Consider the following 13,268-nt stretch of genomic DNA (forward strand, 5'->3'; position numbering starts at 1 on the left):
CTATGCTATGGTCTTAATACCAAATCTCACTTGGCTAGCTCAGCTCTCAAAGAGAAAAATTGACATAAAATGTCAGTTCTCAGAATACGCATACCTTTTAAAACCATCAATATTCCTCTGATTTACCAGCTAATTTAATTTAATAATTGTATTATTCTGCTGTGGCTTTGTACTTAACTGATGACATAATTTTTCCCACTAGAGGTACATCTTTAAGACAATAATCCCAAACTTTCTACTACTACTTTCTTAAGATGAGAAAATAAAAAATAAAAAATTTGCCTTAAGAATTGATAGCCTTCACAGAAACTATATTCAATCACTTGTAATGGAACATGATGGAAGATATTATGAGAAAATGAATGTGTATATATATATATATATATATATATATATATACACACATATATGTATGTATGTGGGTCACTTTGCTGTACAGCAGAAATAGACAGAACATTATAAATCAACTATAATAATTTTTTCAAAAGGAATTGATAGCCCATTCTCAAATTTACCAGTGAATAAAGAGAAATGATAAGTTAGCTCCTACCTCCTGGATCTCATCACACTGTCCCTTCAAGGAACTTCCCCATTCTATTGATGACATTGAGAACTTTGGTAAGTGTTAACAAAAAACAGTCCAGTAGATCTGGTCACTGTCTTTACTGTAAGGACTTAAATGCTTTCAATACATTAAACAATAACTTTTCTGTGAGAAACCTCAGAATATATTTCTCTCTGATCTTAATAAGAGAATTCTCACTTTGCCTTACTGCAGGATTGTAAAACTATTAAAGCTAGAACTGTGCAAAGCTCTCTTAATAATCAATACAAACATTTTTCAGTATTCTATAACCTTAATTTCCCAAGACATTAAAATTCTTAGTCTTAGGGATAAATGTACAAGGAATTAAAAATAGTAAAGCTACTATTGATTAAATGTACTCTAAGCTATTAAAAACATTGAAAATTAAAGTGTTTTATCTCTTTGTAAAAAATAAAACTTATCAGAAGTAGTTTAAACAATGCTTACCTTCTCAACTTAGAATAGGAAGCAAACATTTTATACACCTTGGAAAATTGTCATATATTACTTTATATGTTTGCATCAACTCACAACATATATTCCTCTTTATGCTTTACTTTCAATGCTGTAAAATAACTTTAGAAAGTTCCATTAATGTGAACTTTTGATGGCATTACTTTCTCTGCATCCTTTTTATCCCATCAACTTTCCTCATTTATGTCTATAAGGTGGCCTTCACTAAGTTCCTCTGACTGCATGTCTACATTTCTCAAATGATGGCAGTGCCAACATTTCTACAGTCAGCTATTTCTTTTATGATTCCACATAAAATTAATCAGAGTTCCCATTGTGGCACGGTGGAAATGAACCCAACTAGCATCCATGTGGATGTGGGTTTTATCCATGGCCCTCTCAGTGGGTTAAGGATCCAGCGTTGTGTTGAGCTGTGGTATAGGTCACAGACCCAGCTTGGACCCTGCATTGCTGTGGCAGTTGTGTAGGCTGGTAGCTGTACCTCTGATTCAACCTCTAGTCTGTAATTTTCACTATTATCATATTTGTTTACTTACTGCATTTCATCTTTGTTGGCCTATTCTTTCTTTTGATAATTTATCTTGTAAAGTATCACATGGGTTCTTACTTGGAGACAAGAAAGCAACACAAGTGTATGCTTTAATGTCTGTGCATGCTGTCTGAAAACAATCACCAAGAGCTTGAGAAGGAAGTTTCATGATTGATCACTGAAAATGTTGTATGTAGATATTGAATAAATGGTTAGCAGTGAAATGTAGAGTTCTTGCAATAATGCATAGTTAATATATCACGGTAACCAAAATTTGGATCATGTTGTTGGAGGACTAATATTAGTTAACTAAAGCAAAATAATGGAAACTGAAATCCATGAATATCATAACTATGCAAAGTGACAACTGCAGGCATTAGCATAGTGAAGCTTTCTTAGAGCAATGAAATTATTTTATTATATGGATCAGTACTATCCTAAAGAGATACAATGAATTGCAATTGCAAGCCACCTATGTAATTTTAAATATTTTAGTAGCCACTTTAAAAGTGAAAAAAACAGGGAAAATTAATTTTAATAATGTATCATATTTAACACAAAATATAAAAATGTCATCATTAAAACTTAATTGCCATAAAATTATTAATGAGATAATTATATTCTTCTTTTATTCTAGGTATGAACTTCAGAGTGCATTTTACACATGGGACTTTTTAATTTGGACTAGCCACACCTCAAGTATCTAAGTCACATGTGGCTAGAGACTACTTTTTTGGACAAGATGAATACAGATACTAAATACATAACAATCACTTTCCTCTTTCTGTTGGATTTTAAAGAATGTATGTCAAACACATCAGTTGCTCCTTATAAGTGCATCTGAGTTGATGGCATGGATGTTGGGAACTTGTCATGCTTTGCTTCCTTGGCCCTTATTTAATCTAATTTATTCTTCATTCATTTTCCTACTTATTTAAATTTACTTTATGTTGCTACATATTTGTAAATAATTTGTCTCCTTTTAAAAATAAAGTGGGACATAGATTAGAAATTATATAAACCACAAAATAATATAATTTAATTCAAAATAAATCTATTTGGTCACCACTCAAAAAATTGAAACTTGAAAATGTTTCCTTTGTGCAATAGGTATGTCTACCAAAACCACACTTAAATGTCTCATAATAAAAGTGTTACATCTTAGTCAGCATATTGGTTAAAATTAAAAAGGAGAGAAATATACAATATGGGAGGAAAATAATTACTCAATTTCTACTCCTCTATTTTTTCAGGGCAAAATTCTCATAATTGGGATCTAATAATTATTGCTTCCAAATAATTACACAAACAGAGAGGGCATTCTTTTCCCATTATCTAGATACACAGAGACTCTAGAACAACAGAGATACCTTCTGGAGTTTTAAGAGTAATCAGTATTTTATTCAGCCAAATCTTTGTTTCAGCAAAAATGCCTGAAAAGGGAATTGTTTGAAGATTTTTTAAAATATAAATCCTGATCTTTCTTTTCCTTCCTGAGAAAATGTACTGATCTGTTCTTACCTGGTGCTTCACTTTATGTACACTATAAATTTCTTGAAGGCTACATAATTCTAACATTTTTTCACTCAAATAAGCTCTTTTTTCACACTCACTTAAGTCATTTTTTTTTTTTTTTGAAATCCTCAAATGCTTGACATGAATATCCCTTATATTTTTAGGATGTGTAGGTCTCAAGTTTATCTTAGGAGTAGGTAAAGGCTATTTAAAGAGGATTGATGAAAGAGTCACACAAGAAGCTGTTCATGTTTTGGCTGCCCAACATCACAAAACCAATTGGATTATTTTAATAAAGATACAAAAGTCAACTTGTCTTTTTGGAGATCAGGGCTTTTGGTTGAAAATGTTTTCAATTAAAATGATGCACAACTAGCCTAATGAAAGAATTATTGACTCACATAAGTAAACAATAATAAGGGCTTCAGGGACAATTGGTCATAGTAGCCCCAAAGCCATTGGATGTTCTTTGTGAGTTACTGTGTCAGCTCTACTCCTGTTCATTCTTTTATACAAGTTTTTATTTAAACATTAGAGTCACAGCTGCTACCAAATCTTAGCCCACGTTTTCCAATTTTCAATACTGGAAAGCCAATGGTCCTTTTCTCTTAGTACCAATTAAAAATAACTTTTAAAAAATTGTGACTTCTGATTGGGTCTTTGTTCTCACTGCCTGGACAAATCAGGAGGAAAGTTTGGGTGAAGGGATAAATAGTAGAGAATGACCTGGGATGCAAGGTCACTTAAAAAGATGATGACACCTCCCACTTGGAGGTGTTTGAATGAGATGGGAACATATATTCAGAACCTGGTGGGAGAGGTGGGGGAAAGGGTGCTATCACTAGAAGAAAGAATTGTGCAATGCTTTTCACTATAATGTCCAAATGCAATACATTTTTTTGACATTTTTTGGTCTGGCTCTGTGCTGTTTAGTGACTGCTATAACCTAACAAAATGACTTGTGTATGTCTAAATGGTACATCCTTTAGATATTAAGGATAATAATGGGAAACTGGAGAATATATAATGTGACTGGATACATTAGAAACTTGTATTCAAGTATGAACAGCAGAGGTCATTACAACAATAGCTTAAATAAGGTAGTTTCTTTCTTACATAAACAAATAGCCAGACATAGACAAAACTAAATGAGTACAGAAGCCACATCTTCCTCAGGGAACCAGATTCTTTTAATCTTTCTGACTTCATTCTAGCTTTCCTGAAGTTCCACTCAATTTCTCCTTAGGTTCTTTGCTAGAATTTCATCACTCCATTACACCTAGCTACAAAAGAACATTGGAAATGATTTTTTTTTAAACTGGGCACATTGCTATATTGAAAGAATAGTTGTTGGAATTTGGTGATCTCTGTCTCAGTGAGCATGCTAAGTTTTAAAGCACTTAAAATATATTCAAGACACACAATGTATAAAGGATATCATTATTTTAAAACTGGTTTCTTATGAAAGGAAAAAACAAATACGTCTGTATCTGTCTAGTTACAGTTGACCCTGAACAACATGGGTTTGAACTGCCTGGGTTCACTTATATGCAGATCTTTTTCAATAAATACTACAGTTCCACATGATACATGATTCTGTATCTAATCCATCATTAGATACAGAAGATGCAGAATTGTGGATAAGAAGACTGACCATAAAGTCATATGCAGATTTTTTATTGCAAAAAGATTAGTACCCCTGACCCATTCAAGGTTCAAAGATAAACCTGTATTTATGTATATAGATAAAGACAGAGATACAACTGTAAACATAGATCATATATAGAGTAAGATGTTGAAGTTAGAAGCAGATTTTTTCTAATATTGATACTCATTTGCCAAGTAATTAATGCATGTGAAACATAATAATCTATTTTGGAAAGAAAATTAGTAGCTATCTCTTCTTTTCACTGAGCTGTTAAGAAATACAGGTATCATTTTGAATAATATTTGAAACAAGTTCCTAAATTTTTCTCTTTTTTTTGTTTTATACAGTGTGTGGTCTTAAATATTCTACAAATAAAGGGCTTTTCACATTTCTTTCATTTTTCTAAAGATTTTCCTGTTTTTATACTTATCCCTGTTTTTGAATTTTTTTAATTATATAATGATTTTTATCTTTTTCGATTATACCTGGTTTACAGTGTTCTATCAATTTTCTACTCTCCAGCATGGTGACCCAGGTACACATACATGTATACATTCTTTTTTCTCACATTATCATGCTCCATCATAGGTGACCAGACATAGTTCCCAGTGCTACACAGCAGGATCTCATTGCTAACCCATTCCAGAGGCAATAGTCTGCATCTATTAACCCCAAGCATCCCACCCATCCAAATTCCTCCCCCTTGGCATCCATAAGTCTATTCTGCAAGTCCATGATTTTCTTTTCTGTGGCAAGGTTCATTTGTGCCTTATATTAGATTCCAGATGTAAGTGATATCATATGGTATTTGTCTTTCTCTTTCTGACTTACTTCACTCAGGATGAGAGTCTCTCAAGTTCCTAAATTTTTATTTAAATATGCGTTAACAGTCAAAAATAAAATGCTAACCATTGAATTGGATTTTCAACTAATTAATTATTTTCAATATAACAAAGTATATTAATGAGCATATCATCTAGAACAGGGATAATATAAAACTACCAAAAGCTTTTTGAGTATTCAAGATCATATGTATGTATAATATTTCATTCAAATTCACTCTTATATCTCCCCCATGTACTTAGAGATTTTCCTAGGGACAGTAATAATATATACATTTAACTTTAGTAAGTGAAAATAAATAACATGGTTCCTTAGAAATAATTATAAACACAGTGCTAAGATAAATAGAGTTACCAAGCAGAAGTTTATTTATCATGACCAATGAACAAATTTATTAGATTTTATTTTTAATCTTTAAAGGCTCATTGCAAAAATTATTAATATTATTATAAAATTTGCTATAGGAAATCTTGAAATGCATGATGTTTCTCAGTTTAGTCAGCAAAAGCTTTTAGGAAAAGATGAAACTAGTTCCATAAAAGTTTTAGTTTGATTAATACTCCCTGCTAAAACATTGCATGTTGTACAACTTTCAGTGATCATTTTAAAATCTGACTTCCTTATACTCTTTGCAAATAATCTTTTTATTTTTCATTCAAATGATATTATAGAAATAAGTTGTAAGGTTGCATATCAGGTGTATATATGCACTATCTTAAATCTGGAGTCTCATTTCACTTTCTCAGAATCTACTGAAAATAGATAGCTATATAATTAATATTTATAGATGGAAAAGAATTGAAGAACTTGTAGAAGAGCCTGAGGCATCTTTGGGCTGAATACACAAATCCTACTTCTAGTTTGTTGATTAAACTATATTGGAATTATATGTCAAATTGATGGGTGCCTGCAACTCTAAACTTGATATAATGATACAATTTACTTTCTACTACTTTATACTCCAAGATTCTGGGTCATACCTTGTCTAAATGAAGACTACAATTCTCACCACCTACGTAGAATCATTTAATATGTTTAGCCAATATCCAAAAGAATATGAACACAATATACATGTGGCCAAGAATTTATCTTGTGTTTATATGTTTTTAATGTGGCCAGTAAGAATCCACTTCACACATGTAAATAAGTTCTACTGGAGATAAATGCCTTATCGTAGTGGTTATGGTCATCCCTTAGAACTGTTGTCTGTATTCTGCCTCCACTTCCCTGTGGGATTCTTCCAAGTATTTACACCAAGGAGGAGGAAGTGAACATGCTCTGAAAAGAAAATGCTCACCTCAGGTGTGGCAATTCAGGTAAAAGTTAGTTGGGCTTATTTCATACTTGGTATATATCAGTGAGGTAGAAGAGCATAGTGGCTCCAAGCAGAACTAAAATTGGCACAACCTGGATTCACATTCCAGTTCTGCTACTTATCAACCTCTGAAGTATAAATGTTACTTAAAATCATCTACAAATTTATATTATTACCTTTCTCAGGCATTATTTTGAAGATTAAATAACTGATAAAATAAATTAATTAAGCAATTTTCTGTCTCTTGATTATGATAGTTTGAGGCCAAAGAGTCCATATCATTCATGCAACTAGGCACATATTGAGGTGCTTGCTTGTCGTTTTCACAGAATATAATTGAATGATATGGTCCAAAATCATATACCTTTCAGATGTTTAGGACAGACAGAATCTGGATCATAAAGGAGTACTTAGTCATTTAAACCTGGTTTTAAATTAAGAATGCAATATATGATTTTATATTTAGAGTTATTTTAAAGCCATCCATCTCTGATTTGTGGTACTCTATTGTTTTGTAATTTCATGATGTCAGTCATGGGATGATGTTAAACTCAATGTGGCATTGAAATGGTGACAGTAATACATCTACACCATATTTAAAGAACGAGCCTATGCCATAGGGACATGGTCTTTTAAAAAGAAATTACAAAGCATAGAAATTTTACTTCTTAATCGGCTTCATATTAATATTATGTACACATATATATTACATAAAGCATCCTTACTTTATAAATCTTACCCCTACAGTTATAGATAAAATAATTAATTCAATTATTGCTTTGGTGAACTAAAAATATTTTAAAGTATGCTTTACATATATGAAAAGGATTATACTATTTGTTAGATTTAGACAGATTTTGTAGAAAAATATGCACATGTTCATCTGTGTAATAGATATCTTATCCCCATCAAGGAGGTAGATTGTAGCTAGATAAGAATAAAGAATGACTATTACTATCTAAATAATTCAGGTCAAAATACTACTTTGGCCTCAAGTATCCAAATAAAAGATAATTAAACTAAGTATGTTTAATCACATGGATAGTTTTTTAAAAAAACCTCCACTGCACTCAAAGTGTTTTTATTTTTTAAATCATTAGGGAGAATCATGTTTTAGTATTTTCTTAAAAAAATCTATTGGAGAAATTACTTTGAAATCTAAATAAAGTTTTGTAAATAATTAAAAGTTATTCTCCAAGTCCTGATTTTCTTTTCTGTGGACAGTTTCATTTGTGCTGTATATTAGATTTCAGATATGTTATATCATATGGTATTTGTCTTTTTCTTTCTGACTTACTTCACTTAGTATGAGAATCTCTAGTTCCATCCATGTTGCTGCAAATGATATTATTTTGTTCTTTTTATGGCTGAATAGTATTCCATTATCTATATATATCACATCTTCCTAATCCAATTATCTGTTGATAGACAGTTGGGAGGCAGTGGGATGGATTGAGAGCTTGGGGTTAATAGATGCAGACTATTGCCTTTGGAATGGATTAGCAATGAAATCTTTCTGTGTCACACTGGGAACTATGTCTAGTCACTTATGATTGAGCATGATAATGTGAGAAAAAAGAATGTATACATGTATGTGTAACTGGGTCACCATGCTGCACAGTAGAAAAAAAAATAATGTATTGGGGAAATAAAAAAAAGTTATTATTTCCAGTGCATTGAAAAGGCAACATACCTTCAATGACTGAATTGTATAGCTCACATCTAAAAGAGTGAACTTTTAAAAATGAAATGAAATAAAAAATGCACTCTTAACTGGATGAATAATGCATAAGGAATGCACATATTTCTTCAACAGAAAAGTAACTGATGAAATCAATTGCTGAATAGTTGACATGCAGTAAAGATTTGCTGAGAGATTTGATCAATGAGTAATAGTATTTCTTAGCTATCTGAGGAAAATTGACTGACTGGCTCAACTGTACATGAATTTCAAAAATCACTGTATTTGTAACCACTATGAAGACAAAAAGAAATAAACAAAAAAAAAATCCATACATTATCAAGGCTATTTTCTGAGTCTTCAGTAATACTCAAAATTTATTTTACATGTAACTTTTTTAAAATAGTAAACTGATATTTCTGCCAATTTTTATATTCTCTAGCTTTATTTCTCTTATCAAGAAGTATAGCACATTCAACAGACTGGCTTTTCATTGCAAAACACTCTGTGGAGGACAACATGATTAGCAGGTAACCATTAGCAAGTAAAGTTTATTTGCCAAGATGAAAATTATTAAGTGCTACATAATGTTCTTGAGGACTTTAATACAAATAACTAACATACCATATATCAAAAACTCATGGATCTTTTTAAGAATCTGGAAATAAGTTGCTTTAAGAAATAATTTCTACATCTGGTTTTAGTCTCCTCAAAATGCACTTACTGGAAGAATAATTTTCCTTGCATTAGCAAAATATGTGGGATATTCTAAAGCAGTTTGAAAAAGGATGTTTCTTATTTGAAAAAAAATTTTGGCAGGAAGAATGTTTGACTCTTTTTTACAAAATAACCTAGAATTTGTACCTGACATGTTTTATTTTTAACTAAATCATTTACAATTAAGAAGATTAAAAAATACTATTGATTAAAACTGTGTATATTTAAACTGATTATGTTATATATTTTATGTATCTGTAGATTATATTATTGTACTCTTAAATAAAAACATCTGACCAGATTTTTTGTATAAGTATGTCCTTTTCTATTTTTCTGAATTGTTGGGCCAAGATAACGATACTTAGAGAAAGCCCTTTACCAGAATTTTTTTAATTCAATTTTTTACATAGGTCTAAGTCCTTCAAAGAATACATTTTTTCATTTTTCCTTCTAGTTTCACTGCAATATAGCTGAAATACAGCACTGTACAAGTTTAAGGCGTACAGCATAATGACTTATATAACATATATCATGAAATAATCACCACATAAGTTAATGAATTCGTCATCTCATATAGATACAAAAAGAAAATTTTCCTTATGATCAGAACTCCCAGGGATTCACTCTAACACTTTTCATATAAATAGCCATGTTAATATATTTATCATGTTGTACATCATATCACTGGTGCTTATGTATCTATCTTCTAATTGGAAGTTTATACATTTGACTGCTTTCATTCATTCCAACTCTCCACCTCCTGCACCTCTGGTAACTACAAATCTTACCTCTTTTCCTATGGTTTTTTTGCCTATTTTTGAGTTTATTTGTTATTCTGTATAACTGACCCACAACTCTATATCAGTTCTTAATATAAAACATTGTGATCCAATATTTCTGTATATTTTTAAATGATCACCACTCTAAATCTAGTTACTACTCATCACTACACACAAGATAATACATTATGAACTACATTCCCTACACAGTACATTTCATATCCATGACCAATGTATTTTGTACATGGAATTTTGTATCTCTCAGTTTTCTTCATTTATCTCATTCCCTCTAGCAACTAGCTATTTGTTCTCTGTATCCATGACACTTTCATTTTTAAAGATAGGTTTTAACATATAAATTTCAATGGTAAAACTAGCATGTTGTCTTAAACTCAGCTAAAGAGTGCATGACTAATATTGTGTCCTTACCTCAAAGCTGGTTTGGCTAGATAAGGCCTCCTAGGTAGAAGGGTCATAATTGTTGGAGATGTCAGAGAAGATTGAAATTAAGCATAAAAAGAGAAAATACAAAGCCAAACTTAAACGCATATTCATTTTGTCAAAGCCTTGGTCATAAATGACATAACTGAGGGAAGCTTAGATTGTGCACGCAATAATAGGTCAATTTCTAAAGAGAAAAGGAAAATAAGAATTTATTTAGAAGGCAATAAAAAGATTTATCTGGTTTCACCTTATTTTACTAGACTTATTTCATGTTCTGTTACCTTAATGGACACTGAATAAATATATCTCAAATTGAGTTGAAGTGTTCAAGTGAATAGAGTTCTTTTAGTTATTCCTTTTATAGTTTAAAAAATTATTATACAAATCTAAGACAAACATTGATCATTAATCTATTCCAGAGTTTGTTCAGAAAAGTTTTCTATACTTGTCAGTTAAAACTTAGATGGCATTGAAAGTAAATTAATTCACAAATAGCATTGCAAGTAGTAGTATTATTTCTGGTTGCTTACTACCTTGCCTTCAAATATCTGGCCATTCCAGACTATTCTTCCCAATCCATTATATATTTTATTATAGTTTTATATATATTAAATAATATATAATATGCTATCATATAATTCTTAATTATATGTCTCCTCCCTAGATGAATTTGATAAGCTCTCTTTAAATCAGATCCCTATTAAAACAAGCAACTGGAAGGTTCTGAGTATATTGGTCCTCCAAGAGTCAAAGATGCAGTGGTTTCATAGTAGAACAAAGATGAAGTAAGTTGAAAATATATTCTTTGGAATTATAGCCAAGAAATACAATAATCCTATCACTTGACAGTATTTCTGATATATGCAAAATTACACTGTACTAGTGCTTCCCAATTTTGTTCATGTCATGGCACATAGGAAGTGATAATATTCCTATGTTAAACTGACACCAACTGAAGGGAATGTAGAGGCTTCCATAAGGACTCCAGTGCTGGGGAAATAGTATATTTTCTTACACGCACACACGCACACACATCCATGCACATATTTAATGGGTGAAATGACATTAAAGTTGGCTTCTGCCAAGATCTGTAGCTGCCAGGAGCTTCACCCTGCCTCATTGCCAACTTTCCCATCATCCTTAGCTTAGCATTGACTGGGGTCCTACTCAGGGTCCTTTCAGCAGCTCATCGGGCTCATCACACGCACTGAACAGTTGTTAGTTTCAGCTATGGTAGATGTTCAGATGAGAGAGCTTTTCTTTGGCCTTGTACAGGAGGGTAAAATATTTGTTCATTTTGTTTATATTTGTTGACCATGGGTTTAGCTTTTAGACTTCTCTGCTCAGGCTGTTTTTGAAGGAGGCTAAAAGTTATTTGCAGACAGAGATATACAGCCAGGCATCAAAGTCCCCATTGTGGCTCAGTGGAAACTAATCTGACTAGCATCCAGAGGATGCAGGTTCAATCCCTGGTCTCACTCAGTGGGTTAAGGATCTGGTACTGCTGTGAACTGTGGTGTTGTTCACAGATGAGGCTCAGATCTGGCGTTGCTATGGCTGTGGCATAGGCTGGTGGCTATGGCTCCAATTTGACCCTCAGCCTGGGAACATCCATATGCCATGGGTGCAGCCCTAAAAAGACAAAAAGCTAAATAAATAAAGCCAGGTATCTCCAGGCACCCTACCTCTATCTTGTCTTTAAGGGAACAGAGGGTATCAAGGTCTTTCAATTCACCTGTGACCCCCTTCGTGGTACCCCAATAAGGAAGCTCTGAATTATTGAAGGTCAGATTCACTGCATCCTAAATAAGCTATTTTTGGACTCCATAGTTTACAGCAATGATGAAAAGCTTGTGGGAAATTCAAATATATGATACCTGTAAGATATCACCAAACCACTCAATTAAATACAACTGTTACAGTAGGGCAACAAAGTTAACAAATTATATAAACCTCAGTTACTTAGAATCAAATATACCCTCATCCGTCCAGATGTTCTAAAAAACCAATTCACTTGCAGAAATATAACACAGCAAAACTAACCAAGTTAAATGCACCATAAGCAATGTCAAATTTATTGATGACCAAAGTGTACATTCTATACCATGAATCAATGTAATATCAATTTTGAACAGAGATCTCAAAGTTGTTGCTTAGCTTTGACTGCATATTACAATCATTTAGGTAGACCTTTTGAAATACTAATTCCAGGTATTCACTATAGAAATTGTAACTAAATTGGTCTGGTGTGGCACTCCTAGAATATTTATTACTTTAAAGCTTCCAATGTAATGTTAATAGGTAACCACGTTTGAGAACCACTACCTTAGAATTTTCTGTTCTCTCTTTCTCTACCAGGGAACAATTGTATAGTCTCATATCTCTTTTTTCCTGTAATGTCCAAGCCACTCTGGCTTTAGGATATCTTCTTCCTGTTCAATGGCCAGCTTCTTAATGACATGCAGTATGGTAGCTTTTCTTTTTCTCCATATTCTAAGTATGACAGGAATATAATCCCTCAAGGACAAGTAGTTAATCAGGGTGCTTCAATGTGCTACATCCTACAAAGGAAGGCCCCTGTCCCCATCCATACATCTTGCCCTAGATAAGAAATATTTGAAAAATTACTGATATATTCAACAAAATTAATTTGCAGCAATAAGCTTTAATTCTTGCTCTTTCAGACTGGTCCATTAGCTCCTGAGGAACTGGCAATAGTTAGACACCATTTATTCTG

General features: G+C 32.3%; 1 long non-coding RNA gene across 15 annotated transcripts in view; it reads right to left on the bottom strand.

Moving 5' to 3' along the window:
- Window positions 1-13,268, bottom strand: part of LOC110260098 (uncharacterized) — a 366,208-nt gene that overhangs the window by 201,559 nt on the left and 151,381 nt on the right. The gene's annotated exons all lie outside the window — the stretch shown is intronic.

The sequence above is a fragment of the Sus scrofa genome, chromosome 3 (genome assembly GCF_054392235.1).
Source record: "Sus scrofa isolate SSC_HxYL_T2T_F1_AM1 chromosome 3, Sscrofa_HxYL_maternal_Yorkshire_Landrace_v2.0, whole genome shotgun sequence".
Lineage (NCBI taxonomy): Eukaryota > Metazoa > Chordata > Mammalia > Artiodactyla > Suidae > Sus > Sus scrofa.